Here is a 17,403-nt window from a genome sequence, read left to right as displayed (position 1 = left end):
ATGATTAAAAAACACTAGTTAGAGGGGAAATGTGGACGTAGGCCTGCAAGAAAATCCGAGCCGTAGAACCTCCAACAGTGGGTTGATAGCCACGATACGGCAAACGTCATTTGAGGAGTAAGGAAAAATTACTCCAAATCGTTGACGGTTACAAACCTTCTACAAAAAGGAAACGAAGAAAGAAAACAAAGAACCACTCAAAATAAACGCGACGTCACATTTCAATTTAGAAACCTCTCATGCATGCAGAGGTCTGATTACGCCATGATATCACCATTTAGATGAGCGTGGATCATCTCAGCCGCACTTCTTGGCCGTTATACTTTCCTTTCTCTACCGGAACCCCTATTTCACCGTCCGATAGCTCCTCAGCCGTTCTCACGTAGGGCGAATGAATGTCGAACCAGCACTCAGACTCACCTAAAATTCCTTGATCTGTTCAGTAATCTAATCCAGAGCCCTCGGGTAAGAGGAAACCTCGCTATCCCTAGACAGAGGGGTGGGGAAGCCCCAAGATCCTTAGAAAGATTTAAAATTCCCTTAAATCCCGTAGAGTTTGAGATCGGTGGTTCTAAATTGGTGCTCAGAAGTAAAGCAGCATCAGTGCGCAAGCGTAAGAATTATTTCACCTAGTGGACAACTCTTCTTCTAAACGATGGCAAACATTCAGAAAACAACATTCAGAAAACAACATTCATGGCAATTAGCAAACGGAAAATCTCCATCTCTCTGGACAGGAACACCATTGAAAGGACAACACTTTCCAAGTACCTGGAAGCCGACTAGAATATAATATAGAAGTATCGCCACTGCATGAAATGTATTTCTGAAATTAAACCATGTTGTGCACAAGCGAGACCACTGTTTCTAAACTGGTTGGCGTGCCGTGAAGTGTTACGTGTTGTCGGTTCTGCTTTACGGTGTCGAAGATGGACACTAAAGGCTTCGTCAATGAACTAATTGTAGAAGATCCCAAAAGTAGACCGCATCACCAACCATAGGTCGTATTGTACCGGGAACTGCGGTACGGAACTAAGACCCCGCAATTAAAACTTAAATTTCGTGGTACGCGCCGGCTCAGCACAGAAAATAGACAGGGACAGCGAGCAACCTGTGTGTGTGACGTAGAGCGGGTTGACGTCACAGCCAGCCTCCCCGTGACACAGAAAGAGCCAACGTCAGTGTGGAATGTTCTAAAGTTTCTTCGGCTAATAACATTCCTCACAGTAATAGTTGGGAAAAATAAACTACATCATCATCTAGCCCCATATTTTATCTCCATTCCTACAAGGTTTCGTAAAAATCCAGCAAGAGAAAACAAAGTTGTTGAGCGAAATGTAAAGACATATTTTGGCTTGGATCGTGTATAAATTGAGAGCTGCTTCCCTCAGCAGAACAGTGTGTGTCAGAATGTGTGTGGAGTTCGTGCGGCGAGCAGCGGGCGAACCCGCCGGTCGGCTCGTGGGGACCGCGACGCTACGCGAGTGTTAGTCTCATTTCGCCGGGTTACACTTAAACTCCACATTTGAGCTTATAAATATTTCAGCGAATTGCAAATGATAGTCTTATTTTGCCGAGTCTCCGACTTGAACCTTATAGCACTGTGTTTGGACTTGTAAATTTCCCGTGAATCACGAGTGATAGAATCTAGCCTCATTTAAGACTGATTTAAACTTTAATGGTGATCCATTCGGACAGATGTTTCAAACTTACATTGCTTACAAGTGTTCATAACCCATGGTTGATGAAACAATCCGAACAGTGATAAATTGTGAACGATATTCACCTTGTCAACTAATTGAAATACCGTACTTCGCTAATTTTTGTGTGTCGAATTTGGAACTCTTCAGACTGTGACAAGTGATGAATTAATGAATTAATTTCAATATATGACTGTGTCTTCGTACTTATAGAAATCGTGAGATTTTTGCAATATCTCATGTATTCAGAGTAGGCATTGGACTGTGATTAGTTTCAATTCGTGTACTACGCATTTAATCTGTGTAGACATTGAACTGTGAGTTAATGATAGACTGTGAAACGCTTATTTGAACTTTGAATTCATGGTAGGCATTGAACTGTGTTAAGAAGTGGATAACATAATAGAACTTTGCATTCATGGTAGACATTAAACTGTGTTAAGAAGTGAATTACATATTCGAACTTTGCATTCATGGTAGACATTAGACTGTGTTTAAGGTGTACATTTACCGTGAAATTAAACTATTTATTCGTGACTAGCAATGAATTGTGCATTTAAACTGTGGGTATTCAATAAACAGTATTTTTTCTGTGTGATCAACCCACGGGCTGTAGAAGAGTGAAACCTATTTCATTTCATTTCAAATTAATGAACTAAGTCGCTTTACAAGTGAAACATTTTCTTTTTCAAGTGACTGAGTTAAAATTGCACGTAACCCTAAACAAATATTTCGTGTGTGATAATTTCAAACTGTTACAAATATCACATTTTCTTTAGTCAATTTTATTGACATTTTATTACGTTACACTACGAGTGATCCTTTGTTTAACATTCAAATCTGTTATTCAAGAAACTCTTTCCGTGTCCCAGGTGCTAACGTGTACAGTCTTAAGTCATTCCCCGTGCAACCAAATCTCAATGCTCACATTACTATGTTATCCCGATCTTCTGGACGTCGCATGGATATTCCAGAACTTCTAGAATTTCCATCGTGGGAGAAATGGTGCCGAGAGGAGACTGATGGCAGTACGAGGAGGGCAGCCGGATTTCGAGTACATTCCCAGCCTGGATGAGGAAAGAAGCATTTTCTGCATATCTGCTATATGAAGGTGATATAATTTGAACTTTGTTAATAAATTTAGAATTTAAAAAGCACTTAAAATCATTTCAAGAAACCCCTCTCCCTCTGTAAGCACTTCAATCAGAACGGTACACGCCCTGCGTGTAACTCATGCTCGTCAAAGTACCATATTTACTGTTGCAGAGGAGAGGGAGAGGAAATTGGCGCCCCAGCCGTGTTGGGGCTCGATAGTGAGTGCAGTAGAAATGAAATTGACACTCAGCCGTTCTGGGCGTCTTTTGGAGTGCAATTAAGTAAAATAAGAAGGGCAGTGATATAAAAATTAGCACTCAAATCGTGTGAAACTTAAATTCATTAACTTATGTTATAACGCCACTCGCTTTTGAACTTAGTCAAGATACACTTAAAGTGCTTTGTGTGGCATAATCATGAACATTTCTTTGAACGTTTTGGCAAGGCCTAACTTCACTATTATAAGAAGTGCTATTGATGATATCAGACAATTTTTTTGTGTTAAATATCTTGAAGATTTTTTGGGAATGTTTGAATGAAATTGAACATGAAGTCTTAACCATTGGGCGGTAATGGTGATACCTGAATTTTTTCAGGTGATTTATGATTTTCTGGTTGTCTTGCTTAAATACATTACTCTCAAAAAGGAAAATATTTTAGCTGCTATTGAGGCTCTTAAAATTAGCTTAAATGAGCGTATTGCGGAGTCGAATACTAACCTAGGGCGAAGAATAAGCGAGGCTAACGCGGCCTCTACTAAATTAGGTGCTGATTTACAGGCTCGTATTAATGAGTCTAATACTAATTTACAAGCTCGTATTAATGAATCTAGTACTAATTTACAAGCTCGTATTAGTGACTAACACTCGTATTGACGAGGCCAACGCAGCAACTACGGCCAACCTAGAAAGTCGTATCACACAAGTGACTAAAATAATTGATACCAAGTTTACCGAGGTAAATGCTAACGTAGAACATAGGCTTACTAAAGCTGGTTCTGAGATTGTAAAACGATTCTCAGAAACGAATGCGAAGATAAATTCTAAGCTCACGGAAATAAACGAACGCTTCACCCGTGGCCTAGAAACAATAAAGGAAGACCTTAAACTACAAATAGTTGAAAACTTGAAAGCTTCGTTTCCTACCTCACATCAATTAATTAAGGAACTTGAAAGTTTAAAGGCAGAATTCAAAGAATCTCATGGTCAGTTATCGCAGGCACAAGCAAAAATATCCTCTATTCAGGATAACATCCATGAATCTTTTAAGAATAACTTTCAGAAAATAAGTAATGAAGTTAACTTGCTTAAAACAAAGCAGGAAGAAACAGATAAGCATGTAAAATCTCAATTAGACAGCGCGCACACTCAAATCGTTCGCATAGGCCGTGACGTTAATGAAGTGAAGCAGGACCTCGAAAAGGAAGTCCAGAGCGTAGAAAACTCCATCAGCGGACAAATTAAGACTATCAAGGTTGAATTACAAGGGAAAATAGAGACCATTGATAACAGGATATCTCAGGTGGAGAAGGAGGTGTCTACACATCACTGTCAAGGGACTAGCGGAGATACTTCTAGTATTTCTCCCGTTTTAAAATTATCGGACGATAAACCTACAAAATTCTCCGGGAAGGAAGAGTACACAGTAAAAGAGTTCCTTCTCAACAATGAGGAATACTTTCAGGAGGATCCGATTGTCAATTAAGGATAGCTTCCAAGTTATTGAAAGGGAAAGCATTAAATTGGTATACAGCATTTAAATTTAATATCAAGACCTATGATGAATTCAAGGAAGCTTTATTGAAAATATTTTGGAATTCTGAAATACAACATCTGATTAAGCTACAGTTGTACTCTAGGAAATACAACACTGCGATTAATTCTTCGCGATATTCCGATTTTCTCACTTCGCAATTAAAAAAGGTGCAATTTTTCGATCCTCCCTTACCAGAACAGTAGTTAATACAAGTAGTAACTTTGCAGTTCCCGCCGCATGTACAGGTAATTCTTGTGGCAGCCAAAGTCCAAGACCTAGAACAACTGGATGAGGTTTTAAGGAAACTTGATACTGCCCATACTCAAAATCCGCCCAGGGCTAATAAGACGAAAGAGGTTGCGACAAACCATGTCGAAGTTAACAACCCGCCGAGATCGAATCTCGAACTCCGTGAAGAAATAGAACAACGGAGAGATTCGTCATCTCGTTTTCGGCGATTTCGGGGACGTCCGTACAGACAAAGTACGCCTTACAGACGTGACCAACCATGGAGGAAACCGACCGAGTCGCCTACTCGAGATAGGGATTCACCGAGAGCCGAGATCGAAAGAAGATGGAAAGAAACTCGCGAATATATCCAGAATCGAAACCGAGATGAAGGATTACCTGGCGCTACCTCCTTAGAATAGCAAGAGCACGCCAGAAGACAGAGCACGACGCCTGCGACAAATCCAGAATCGACAGGCGCAATTAAAAAACTTCAACAACGCGACAATAGGATTGCCTGAAAACCGGAGTATAGGGGAAATAGCCTGTGTCAACAACATTAATTACTGGTAGTTGGATGACACACATCTCTTGTATGAAGATCCCACACCTGTAACACCAAAGGTCTAACGAAGTATTCCAGTCATTAACATTACAATGGGTACTTTTCACGTAACTGCCTTGATTGATTCTGGAGCACAGGCCTCATTGATTTCTGAGAGATTAATCGAAATGTTGAAAGGGGAAAAAGACATATTATTGATACCGGTCGCACAAATTAAAGTTAAGGGTATAGTACCAGACAGGCATAACAAATGTAAATTTCAAGCTTTCATTACATTTGACATTGAAAGTGTCCAGTTTAAACACATATTCTTAGTCATCTCGCCGATGAAGTTCAACGTCATCCTAGGATCAGATTTCCTAGCCAAGTACGGAGGAATTATTGATTATCCTGCCAACGTTATACGATTTTTTAACGTCAACTCTGTAGAGTTGCAGCTGGTAGACTGTAATAATTTGAAGTGCCAAGGTTTGGGTACCCCATTTATAGAAGCCCAAGGCAAGATGAGCGATGCTCTGCCTGTCGATGAAATAGATCATGAAGAGGGTAGACCCGAGCAAGAGGGACCCGTTGAGAGCCAGGAAGTGCCTATCACCTAGCATGTGTTCGACGAAGGTCATGATCACTTCATGTTTTTCACCAGTGCGGCTGAAAGCCCAGAGTTTGACTCCCACGTGGCAGAGGCAACTCGACAATTATTCGAGAAATTTCCTGAGGTTTTTGATGACAAACCCGGCGTTATTAAGGATTTTGAATATCGATTGTATGTCAAGGACACTTCTTACAATAAACGGCCCTTTCCAGTTCCTGAGAAGTACCGAGAGGAAGCTAGGACTGTGATAAAAGAGATGGAAAATAATGGTACCATTTCTAAATGTGTCACTCCGTATTTAAACGCCTACCCATTGTTAGAAAACCGAACGGCAGTTTGTGTCTGTGTCTAGATGCACCATAACTTAATGACAGACTAGTGTTGGAGTACGATCACCCACCTTTACTCGGGGATGTCATCAGGAAATTTAAGGGAATGAAACTCTTTTCCACGATGGACATGACGTCATCTTACTTCCACATCTTACTGGCAGAGGACAGCAGGAAATTCACAGGCTTTATTTTCGAAAATGTTACCTATGCATTCAATCGTGTCTCTTTCGGGATGAATAATTCAGGGGCGGTTCTCATCAGGGCTCTTGAAGATCAATTATCCGATGAGATTAAAGAAATCGCAACGATTTATGTTGATGATATCCTCATAGCTTCGGAATCTTTAGAGCAGCACATTGTAGATATCAACAAGGTACTCAGCGAGCTCAGGACAAAAAATTTTAAGATAAATGTCCGTAAAAGCCAGTTTTTAAGACGGAGGTACTGTTTTTAGGCCACCTCATTAGTGGAGAAGGGATCAGGCCTAATCCGGCCAAGATTCAGAGCATTTTGGACTTCTCGAAACCCACAAAAATTAAACATGTAAGACAATTCCTGGGACTGTGTCAGTTCTTCTCGCAGCACTGCCCTAATTACACAAAAACTGTGGCACCCTTGCAGCTGCTGCTCAAGAAAAACAACAGGTGGAAGTGGTCAAAAGAATGCGAGGAGGCTTTTACTGAAACAAAGAAAATGCTTCAGGAAAGCGTGCAGTTACCCTATCCTAACTTTGAATGGCCTTTTGCCTAGAGTGCGACGCCAGCTCCGTGGGAATCGGTGCAGCGTTATACCAAGTCGATCTTGAGAAGCCGGATATCCGTATTTTCATTTCATTCATGAGCAGGAAATTGAGACCACACGAGAAATCTTATACTATCAAGGAACTTGAGGCTCTTGCTATCGTGCATTCCTTGTTGTACTGGAGGAAGATTATCTATGGGTATCCTGTAACCATCTACACGGATCATAAAGCTCTCACGTTTATCGTGTCTTCTGATATAACTAGTGAGAGAGTAACCCGGTGGGCGCTCTTTATTCAGCAGTTCAACATAACTGTCGTCCACAGACCAGGGAAGAAAAACGTCTTGGCTGACGCTTTAAGCCGTAATCCGGTCAGTGTCGTCACTATTAATCATATAGAAGTCATGAGCAACGAAGATGAGGAATTTCTTAGGAAATTACAGTACTTACCTCAAGCACAAGGAAGAGATAGGAAGTCCCGAGAATTGATTCGATTTTTCAAGGGTTCGATCCCTGCTAATGACGATGACTATATCCGCATCTCACATTTGGCTCAATCTTTTTGCTTACATGGTGGGTTGTTATACAAATATCTTGTTCATGCCAAAACCAAACGCCGGATTTATGCTCCTCCCAGATTAAGGTCTAACATCATCTGCCACTGTAATTCAATATCCGGACATGCCGACACAGATACAGTAATGATGATCGTAAAGCAAAAGTTCACATGGGAGTATATGTGACGTGATGTTAGAAATGTTCTCCGAACTTGTGATGTCTGCCAACGGATTAAGCCTAATAATCGACTATTTAGGGAGTTTCCGAAGCCACTTCTTCCCGAAAGACCTGGTGAAATACTTTCTTTAGACTTATATGGGCCTCTCCCTAAGGCGAACCGCGGCAACCGGCACATCGTTGTCTTCTCCAAGTATACGATGCTGCTGCCCATTCAGAAGGCCAATGCCGGAAACATCCTCCGCAGGATAAAGAGAAACTTTAAGCCAGAAATGGGAAAACCGGAGTTCCTACTCACCGATCATGGACCCCAATTTACATCTATTGCGTTCCAGACGGTGCCTGAAGATCTCGAAATAAGACACATTATGACTTCTATTCGGCACCCAGAGGCTAACCTCGCTGAGAGGATCATGCGCGAAATTGCAAGGTTTTGCCGATTATATTGTAGAACTCAACACTGGAAATGGATCGAAGTCTTACCCGTAATGCAGCGCTGTGTTAATTCAACTATCCATGAGTCTACTCAGGATATCCCCATAGCAGTACACAGAGATGTTATGCCTGATAGAACATGGGACCAATTACTACCATCACCTCAAGATCCAGCAATTACTCATCAGACTCGCGTGGACACGAAAAGGGAGAAACTTAGACATGCTGCTCGCATTAGAGAAAACCGATATCGAAACAACACTTTTCGACAACCACTTCGAGTCCATGGCTATGTTCTCCGTATCTATGCAAAGTTCTGCCCACTATATGTAGGACCATACAGAATTGCGGAGATTCTCGAAGACGGAACATACAAAATTAACAAATTGGATGGAAACGTCGAAGGCATTTACAATGCAGCCAACCTAAAGAAATATTTCAAAAGAGAACATCATTAGAACATCATTCTGTCGAATTTTCTTTCTCCCAGGAGGAGGGGGAGATGTACCGGGAACTGCAGTACGGAACTAAGACACCGCAATTAAAACTTAAATTTCGTGGTACGCGCCGGCTCAGCACAGAAAGTAGACAGGGACAGCGAGCAACCTGTGTGTGTGACGTAGAGCGGGTTGACGTCACAGCCAGCCTCCCCGTGACACAAAAAGAGCCAACGTCAGTGTGGAATGTTCTAAAGTTTCTTCGGCTAATAACATTCCTCACAGTAATAGTTGGGAAAAATCAACTACATCATCATCTAGCCCCATATTTTACCTCCATTCCTACAAGGTTTCGTAAAAATCCGGCAAGAGACAACACAGTTGTTGAGCGAAATGTAAAAACATATTTGGCTTGGATCGTGTATAAATTGAGAGCTGCTTCCCTCAGCAGAACAGTGTGTGTCAGAGTGTGTGTGGAGTTCGTGCGGCGAGCAGCGGGCGAACCCACCGGTCGGCTCGTGGGGAACGCGACGCTACGCGAGTGATAGCTTCATTTCGCCGAGTTAAACACTTAAACTCCACATTCGAGCTTATAAATATTTCAGCAAATTGTAAGTGATAGTCTTATTTTGCCGAGTCTCCGACTTGAACCTTGTAGCACTGTGTTTGGACTTGTAAATTTCCCGTGAATCACGAGTGATAGAATCTAGCCTCATTTAAGACTGATTTAAACTTTAATGGTGATCCATTCGGACAGATGTTTCAAACTTACATTGCTTACAAGTGTTCATAACCCATGGTTGATGAAACAATCCGAACAGTGATAAATTGTGAACGATATTCACCTTGTCAACTAATTGAAATACCGTACTTCGCTAATTTTTGTGTGTCGAATTTGGAACTCTTCAGACTGTGACAAGTGATGAATTAATGAATTAATTTCAATATATGACTGTGTCTTCGTACTTATAGAAATCGTGAGATTTTTGCAATATCTCATGTATTCAGAGTAGGCATTGGACTGTGATTAGTTTCAATTCGTGTACTACGCATTTAATCTGTGTAGACATTGAACTGCGAGTTAATGATAGACTGTGAAACGCTTATTCGAACTTCGAATTCATGGTAGGCATTGAACTGTGTCAAGAAGTGAATAACATATTCGAACTTTGCATTCATGGTAGACATTAGACTGTGTTTAAGGTGTACATTTACCGTGAAATTAAACTATTTATTCGTGACTAGCAATGAACTGTGCATTTAAACTGTGGGTATTCAATAGACACTATTTTTTCTGTGTGATCAAACCACGGACTGTAGAAGAGTGAAACCTATTTCATTTCATTTCAGTTTAATGATCCAAATCGGTTTACAAGTGAAACATTTTCTTTTTCAAGTGACTGAGTTAAAATTGCACGTAACCCTAAACAAATATTTCGTGTGTGATAATTTCAAACTGTTACAAATATCACATTTTCTTTAGTCAATTTTATTGACATTTTATTACGTTACACTACGAGTGATCCTTTGTTTAACATTCAAATCTGTTATTCAAGAAACTCTTTCCGTGTCCCAGGTGCTAACGTGTACAGTGTTAAGTCATTCTCCGTGCAACCAAATCTCAATGCTCACATTACTACGTTATGCCGATCTTCTGGACGTCGCATGGATATTCCAGAACTTTTAGAATTTCCATCGTGGGAGAAATGGTGCCGAGAGGAGACTGATGGCAGTACGAGGAGGGCAGCCGGATTTCGAGTACATTCCCAGCCTGGATGAGGAAAGAAGCATTTTCTGCATATCTGCTGCATGAAGGTGATATAATTTGAACTTTTTTAATAAATTTAGAATTTAAAAAGCACTTAAAATCATTTCAAGAAACCCCTCTACCTCTGTAAGCACTTCAATCAGAACGGTACACGCCCTTCGTCTAATTCATGTTCGTCAAAGTACCATATTTACTGTTTCAGTATAATGTGTTTAATCTGCTGACGCGTTTCGATCTTGCGACCAGGATCGTCTTGAGAGCAATAATATTATATTGGCCTAATATCATCGTAGGCAATTGCTTGCGATGTTAAAGACCCTATTGGTATAAAATGTGCTGGAATATATATGATTGCTTTCTCCTGTGGATCGGTTTATGTTCACAAAACATGTACGAAGGGACCAATGAGGGTTGATGTACATCGCATGCACTTACGTCTTTGCCAGCCAGAAAAGCCTGCTGTCGTAGAATATGAATAAATTCGATCAACAGATTTCTTCTTTACAGCCGTTACGTTATCGGTGTTCATTTTACAAACTGAATTATATGACCAATCACTTGTTATTTCATTACTCTAAACATTTCTTACATTATGTAACTTTCGCCATAATAATTGCCCAAAATGAATCGCAATCGTACCATTATGTCGGATGTAAGATTTTCTCTATTCAGTGGTGCACACATCATGGCTTGCAATTTACATCTAGAAGCAAATAATGAAGTCATTCTCAAATTTTCGACCTCTCATAACTTCGTCCCCGAGGGTTATATATGATTGTTGTGATACCACAATATACCATAATCCTGGGATCAGAAGGAATTTTCTAACGCTCACCCACGTGAGGGATTAGAATTGACTTATCCCTTTCGCTCCCTGCACTCACAATTGTGAGTGTAGATTTAACATTGCCTAGATACGAATTTTTTTGTTGACTTCGTTCACTCCGCTCTCACATGAAAGTGAGGGTTGTGGTTTATGTGAAACAACTGCAGTCTGGCGGTATACCTCAGAATCAAATTTGAAAACAAGGAGTCTCATTGCTTGCTCTGTGACAAGATGGCACAAAGAGTTAATTATGTTTCTATTTTAGTCAATTTTTACTTTTAATTATTATATTGTTATAAATTATTAACTTAATACTCTCTAGAATTAAATTATATACGTTTATTTCCAATCTAAAAGTATTTTGCATATTCAGTTCATCTATGAATTATGCACTCACGTTTGTGAGTGTTGGGAGTGTACGTGTACCACTCGGCTTTGAGGTTAAGTTCGTCAGACATGCATTTATTGCTATTAAAGTATATCTAGCTGCCTGTCTGTTGTTCCTATTACTAACTAGAGACTCTAACCATATTTTTACTTGCTGGCAGTATATTTTCACGTAGTTGTAACTGTTTTAATTTACATTACAGTCTGTACTATCTGCCCCTAATTTTAAGAAACATGTACTTCAAGGTCTCTGTAGTTTTTCAGATAAACTACGGGCACTAGAAAACCTCCTAGATGATCCAGGGCCTATTAAAGATAAATTAGACATGTCAGATATTGAGAAATTTGATGACAGTGATGACCAGTCAGCATGGCAACCAGAACCTTGTGCAGATTGTTCTAGTTCAGAATCTGAAATAGAAATGCGAGTGAACCCAGCTCCTTCGCCAAGTGTCTCATGGTCCAAGAAGACATTAAAATGTAAACCTGGTCCTGAATTTATTTCTATAGAAGGAAGAAATCCAGTTTCGTTGAGTCAAATTTACGGATTGCTACTTGAATGGGAAGGTACCAGAAGAGATGATGGACCTACTAATGTTCCGGTTGGCCATTGGAGAGTGCATTATAGGTGGACCCAAGAGAAAAAGGTATGACGATTTCAGTGAGCAGAATGGGAAACTTTCTCCCCCACAAGACATACCTGCAGGTATGCCCGAAAAAGACAAACGACTTGATGGTTTTGAAAATTATCCAGTTGTAGATAATTTGAAGACGCCACTATATTGCACACTTCATGGCTCGCAATGGAGATCTCACACACAATGCATGAAATGCAATGTTTACCTCTTTTTAAATAAATACAATAATTGTTTCCATTTGTTCTACTCAGTGAAGTAGACGTACTAATGCAGTGCAGAAATTCCGTTATGAAGACAAATCCTGAAGTGACACTTACCTTCCTGTAGTCAATGTTTATGTTGTTATAATTTGTTATATTTCTGGTTACAAACTATTAAAAATTTACTTCAATTAAGGATATGATGGCAAAAATTGATTTTTCATTCACGAAGCACATTTTATGATGACAAATGCACGATCTCAACCATCCTCATTGCCTTAGTGAATCTGATACTCACAATTGTGAGGGTCATGGTTTACTACTGACCCTCACAATTGTGAGGGGTCAAGAAAAACCCCTAGTGGCGTTTGTAAATGCGAAAAAATTAATTTTTGGTAATATTTAGACCATATTCACTTAGGAAATGGCAATTACGCACCCGTATTCTCATAGTATATGTGTCGGGAGTGAAAGGGATATGACGCTTTCAACCGTGCTGCAGTATCAACACAGCTAAGCCAGGTTGAGTATTATAACAAGGACTGCCGCCCTCGTAACTTCCGAAAGGCTGCTACTTCCGTTTCGATTAACTATGGCGACGTTAGTACCAAATGTGTCCAAACCGGACAAATCTGCTGTTATTCTGTTCTTTGCTCCAGAGAGACAAACACTGTGGTACATCCGTCGGAGAATGCAAGCTGTGCATGGGGCAGCATATCTGTCGAGCACCGTTGTGGAATGGTGTACAAGTTCCGAGCGGATCGTGTTTCAACAGAAGACGCCGGTCGATCTGGAAGACCAGCCTCATCAATTATGGACAACAACAGGTAGACGGTGGATGAGGCGATTAGGGCGGACCGGGGCCATATAGTCCTCATCTCTCCCCATCCGATTATCACGCCTTCGGGCCCCTCAAAAAGGCCTCGAAGTGTCGGTGCTTCCTGTCGAGCGAGGATGTGCAGCAAGCGGTTACGGACTTCTTTAAGCAGCAGGACACGGTGTTTCACCACAGGGGGATCTTCAACCTGGTGCGTCAGTCGGATGAGTGTCTCAATGCTCTCGGCGATTTTGCCTGATTGGTATCCCGATTCAGAACTGTACGGTCGTCGAACAGAAACTTTCTGATCGCTCTTTATAGATGACAAGATTGATTTCGTACAGAGAGAGCTGCGTGGCTGCGGGAGTTAGTTATGGCTGTAGTTTCCCCGTTGCTTTAAACCGTGCAGCAGTATCAACACGGCTAAGCCGTTTATCTTTGATACTTCTCTTAAAATCTCATCGTGATTTTTACGTGCAAAGTAGTGCAGGGATATAGCTAGCAGTATCGAAAAGCAGAGGGAATAGTCTTAAAGGATGGATTTGAGATAATCACCTTCTTCTCTTCCCCTTCCCACCACACACAGATACGTTTCTCCATTAAGTAGTGTGATTTAACACTCTTACATTTTTCTTGAACCCTGTAGTAACACGTTACGAACTCTCATATTATACACTTGCCGTGATTCGAACCATGGCTGCTAGGGACGATTTCACTCACCTATCACTCAGTCGGTGCTCAATTACACAAGGAAAGTTGTTGCGTACAGCTAGTTGTCAGTTGACGACGCTCGTGTCAGCGCAATGTTGTTCCATGCATTGATGAGTGTAATCAATCAATCAATCAATCAATCAATCAATCAATCAATCAATCAATCAATCAATCAATCAATCAATCAATCAATCAATCAATCAATCAATCAATCAATCAATCAATCAATCAATCAATCAATCAATCAATCAATCAATCAATCAATCAATCAATCAATCAATCAATCAATGCCCAATTCGTTCTCTTGAATTCCAACTTTATCTTCGTACTGTGATCTTTCCTACTTTTTAAAACAGCATGCAAACTCATTTGTCTACTAATTTCATTTCACGCCATCTCTCCCCTGACAGCTCGGAACATACCCCTTAGTCGAGCAGCTCGTCTCCTTTCTCCCAAGTCTTTCCAGCCCAAACTTTGCAACATTCTTTTAACGCTACTCTTTTGTCAGAACGAATCGAGCTACATTTGTTTGGATTTTTTCCAGTTCTCGAATCAAGTAATCCTGCTGAGGGACCCTTACACTAATTGGGTTCTTACCTGAGACTTATATGCCCTCTCCTTTACATTATTACTATAACCCCTAAATACCCTCATAATAATGTGCAGAGATCTGTACCCTTTATTTACAATCCCATTTATATGATTACCCCAAAGAAGATATTTCTTTATATTAAGACCTAGGTACTTACAGTGATCCCCATACGGAACTTTCTCCCCATCAACGCAGTAATTAAAACTGAGAGGACTTTTCCTGTTAGCAAAATTCATAACCTGACTTTTAACCTATTTTATCATCATACCATTGACCTCTGTCCATCTCACAACATTATCGAGGTCTTTCTGCAGTTGGTTACAATCCTGTAACTTATTTATTACTCTACACAGAAAAAACCCTTATCTTTGATTTCAGTTCTTTACTCATATCATTTATAAGAAAACACAAAAAGACAATAATTCTGCCTTGAGTAATTCCCCTCTTAATGATTACGGGATCAGCTTCAATTCGTCTAATTCTCCGAGTTATATTTTCTAGAAATATAAATCCACCCATAGATAGGTGAATCGCGATACGGTCCATTTGATCTCTTGAATCCACGATATCTGCTATGTTTTACTGGAATCCTACAAGTTGAGCTTCGGTTCGAGAAAATGCCCTCGATGAATGATCTAAGTGCGGACGAGAAGAAATTGTTTACGAATTACCATTAGCTTAACTACTGGCCAACGTACAATAATATTTAACTGGCACAACACTAAAATGAGGAAGTTATATTCGCAATCGCTTGAGGGTTTTTTTTTTTGGATGAGACTTGAGCCATATTGACTACGGACACATTTAAACTCGTTGCATAGTGTAATCTATCCATATACGATATGAAAACCACTCATTCATACACGGCCAGTAGAGATCATTATACCTACAGATAGGAAATCTTAAGAATATATTCGTATTAGTGTGTAAAAATATGTCAAGAATGGGTTTTATAAAATTTTGTCGGGCATTTGTAATCCTGCAGGCGAAGAGGAAGATTGTGCATTGAGGGAGTGCTGACACGGAGATTTCTACTGAACAGTATCTTGAAACGATAGGTCGTTGGCACGGTAGAGGCAGGCCAACGAGGCGTAATATGGAATACAGTGCCGGACAGCAAATGAGACTTGTTTCGATTCTGATGGCAGCTTCAGTGATGGCAGTGTTGCTGGTGGAGATGAACCCTGGATCTGGTCCGTCTGGTGCAACGGGATGGAAAGAGTTGGAGAAGAAAAGAAAAATTGTCAAGGGCCAAGCAGAAAAAACAAGAGAGCTCCTACGGAACAAGCCAGTGAACTGAGAGTAATAAAGACTGTATAAAAGAGGAGCTAAAAAAAGTAACAGAACTGGTGGTCCAGAACAATAAGGAAATAGCAAGTTGGAAGGATAAAGTGAAGAGAATGGAAGAAGAGATAAAATTAAGGAGATGGCAAGACGAAAAGCTCCAGCAGGAAACTCGTAAGGAAAACTTTATATAAGGGTTCTCGGAGGATCAAAAATTAGATCTAATAAATGGAAGTCTGAAGATAAACAGCAGGAAAACTGATATAGACGATGTTCAGCGACTGGGAAAGAGAATTGGTAAGCGTTCAGTGTTAGTGAGGCTTGTTTAAACCATAAAGGCGAAGAAGTGGCACTTCAAATGTGGGAGAATATGGATAAAACAGGAAATGGAGAAAGAAGTATTTAGGAACCAAAAACTGCTCTGGTTCCACATGAATCAAGTTAGGCGTTCTGGTCTCATTGCCTCCACAAGAGGAAATCAATTAGTGGTGGGTGATGGAAAGTGGAGTCGTGCATGGTCAGTGGAACAGCTAAAGAAGATGGGCGGCAACACAGAGAGGACGATGGCCGAGGAAGAATGCGAACGTGGCGGACGGCTTAGCTCAGCGAATATAGCAGCGGGGCGTACGTCGAACGAGGAATAGAATCAAACTGCTGACTCGGTGGACACCAGCAGGGAGAACAGCCGTGTCGATCTTCAGCGGGAGGAGAGGACAGTGACTGGAAATAAGGACGCATCGACCACACGTAGATGGGTAAGCCTGAAGGACTTCTGGACAAAGTAAGGTAATTCAAATTAGGAGGTTTGTGACAGAGAAAAGGTGAGTGCACTAGAGGAGAGTTCTAGTGAACTAGGAGTAACCAGGGTTACGAGGAGTGAGACTGGTACTCAGAGTGAAATGCAGGGGAGAAAACAATATCTAGGACTGAAGAAAAGGATGTGTGAACATCGAAGGTTTTATGATTGAATTAGGAAATTAATCTTTTAGAGAATTGATAGTAGACTTACAGGTACTTGCTTGTGTTGAAAGTTGGATGACTCCGAGAAGTATAATAGAAGTTGAAGAATTTAAAGTATTCGAAGGAAAAACAGAAGAGGGTTCAAAGCGGTAGATATTCTAGTGGTATACTGACTTTGGTGAGGGAGGAGGTAAGCGAAAAAATAAAAGACATTAACCGGGAATAGAGGAAATTATTTGGTTAAAAACAAAATTTTATGAAGAGAGTGAGCGAGATTTGTGTATTGGTTTCATTTATAACCCGCCTGAGGCCTCTCCACTTGCGAAAAAAGACATTTTTGATGAGTTACCACAAGAAATTAATAGGGTACAAAATCTTTTTTGAGGACGTAGGCATTGTATTGATGGGAAACTTCAATGCCGGGGTTGCGGGTCAGAGGTAAGGATTTAATAAAAATGGTGAAAAATGATTAGTGATGTGTGGTACTGAAGAACTATATATTTTAAATGGGTGGTGGTGTGGTGATGAAATGGGGAACCTGGCATACATAACAGAGACAGGGGGCAATGTGATTGATATGGTAGTATGTCCACAGAATACGTTAC

The 17,403-nt window shown here is 40.5% G+C and overlaps 1 protein-coding gene across 1 annotated transcript in view; it reads right to left on the bottom strand.

The window, feature by feature from the left end:
* LOC136866111 (uncharacterized) overlaps positions 1-17,403 on the bottom strand; it is a 207,026-nt gene that overhangs the window by 168,226 nt on the left and 21,397 nt on the right. The gene's annotated exons all lie outside the window — the stretch shown is intronic.

The sequence above is a fragment of the Anabrus simplex genome, chromosome 3 (genome assembly GCF_040414725.1).
Source record: "Anabrus simplex isolate iqAnaSimp1 chromosome 3, ASM4041472v1, whole genome shotgun sequence".
NCBI lineage: Eukaryota > Metazoa > Arthropoda > Insecta > Orthoptera > Tettigoniidae > Anabrus > Anabrus simplex.
This window is presented reverse-complemented; position numbering and strand designations above follow the sequence as displayed.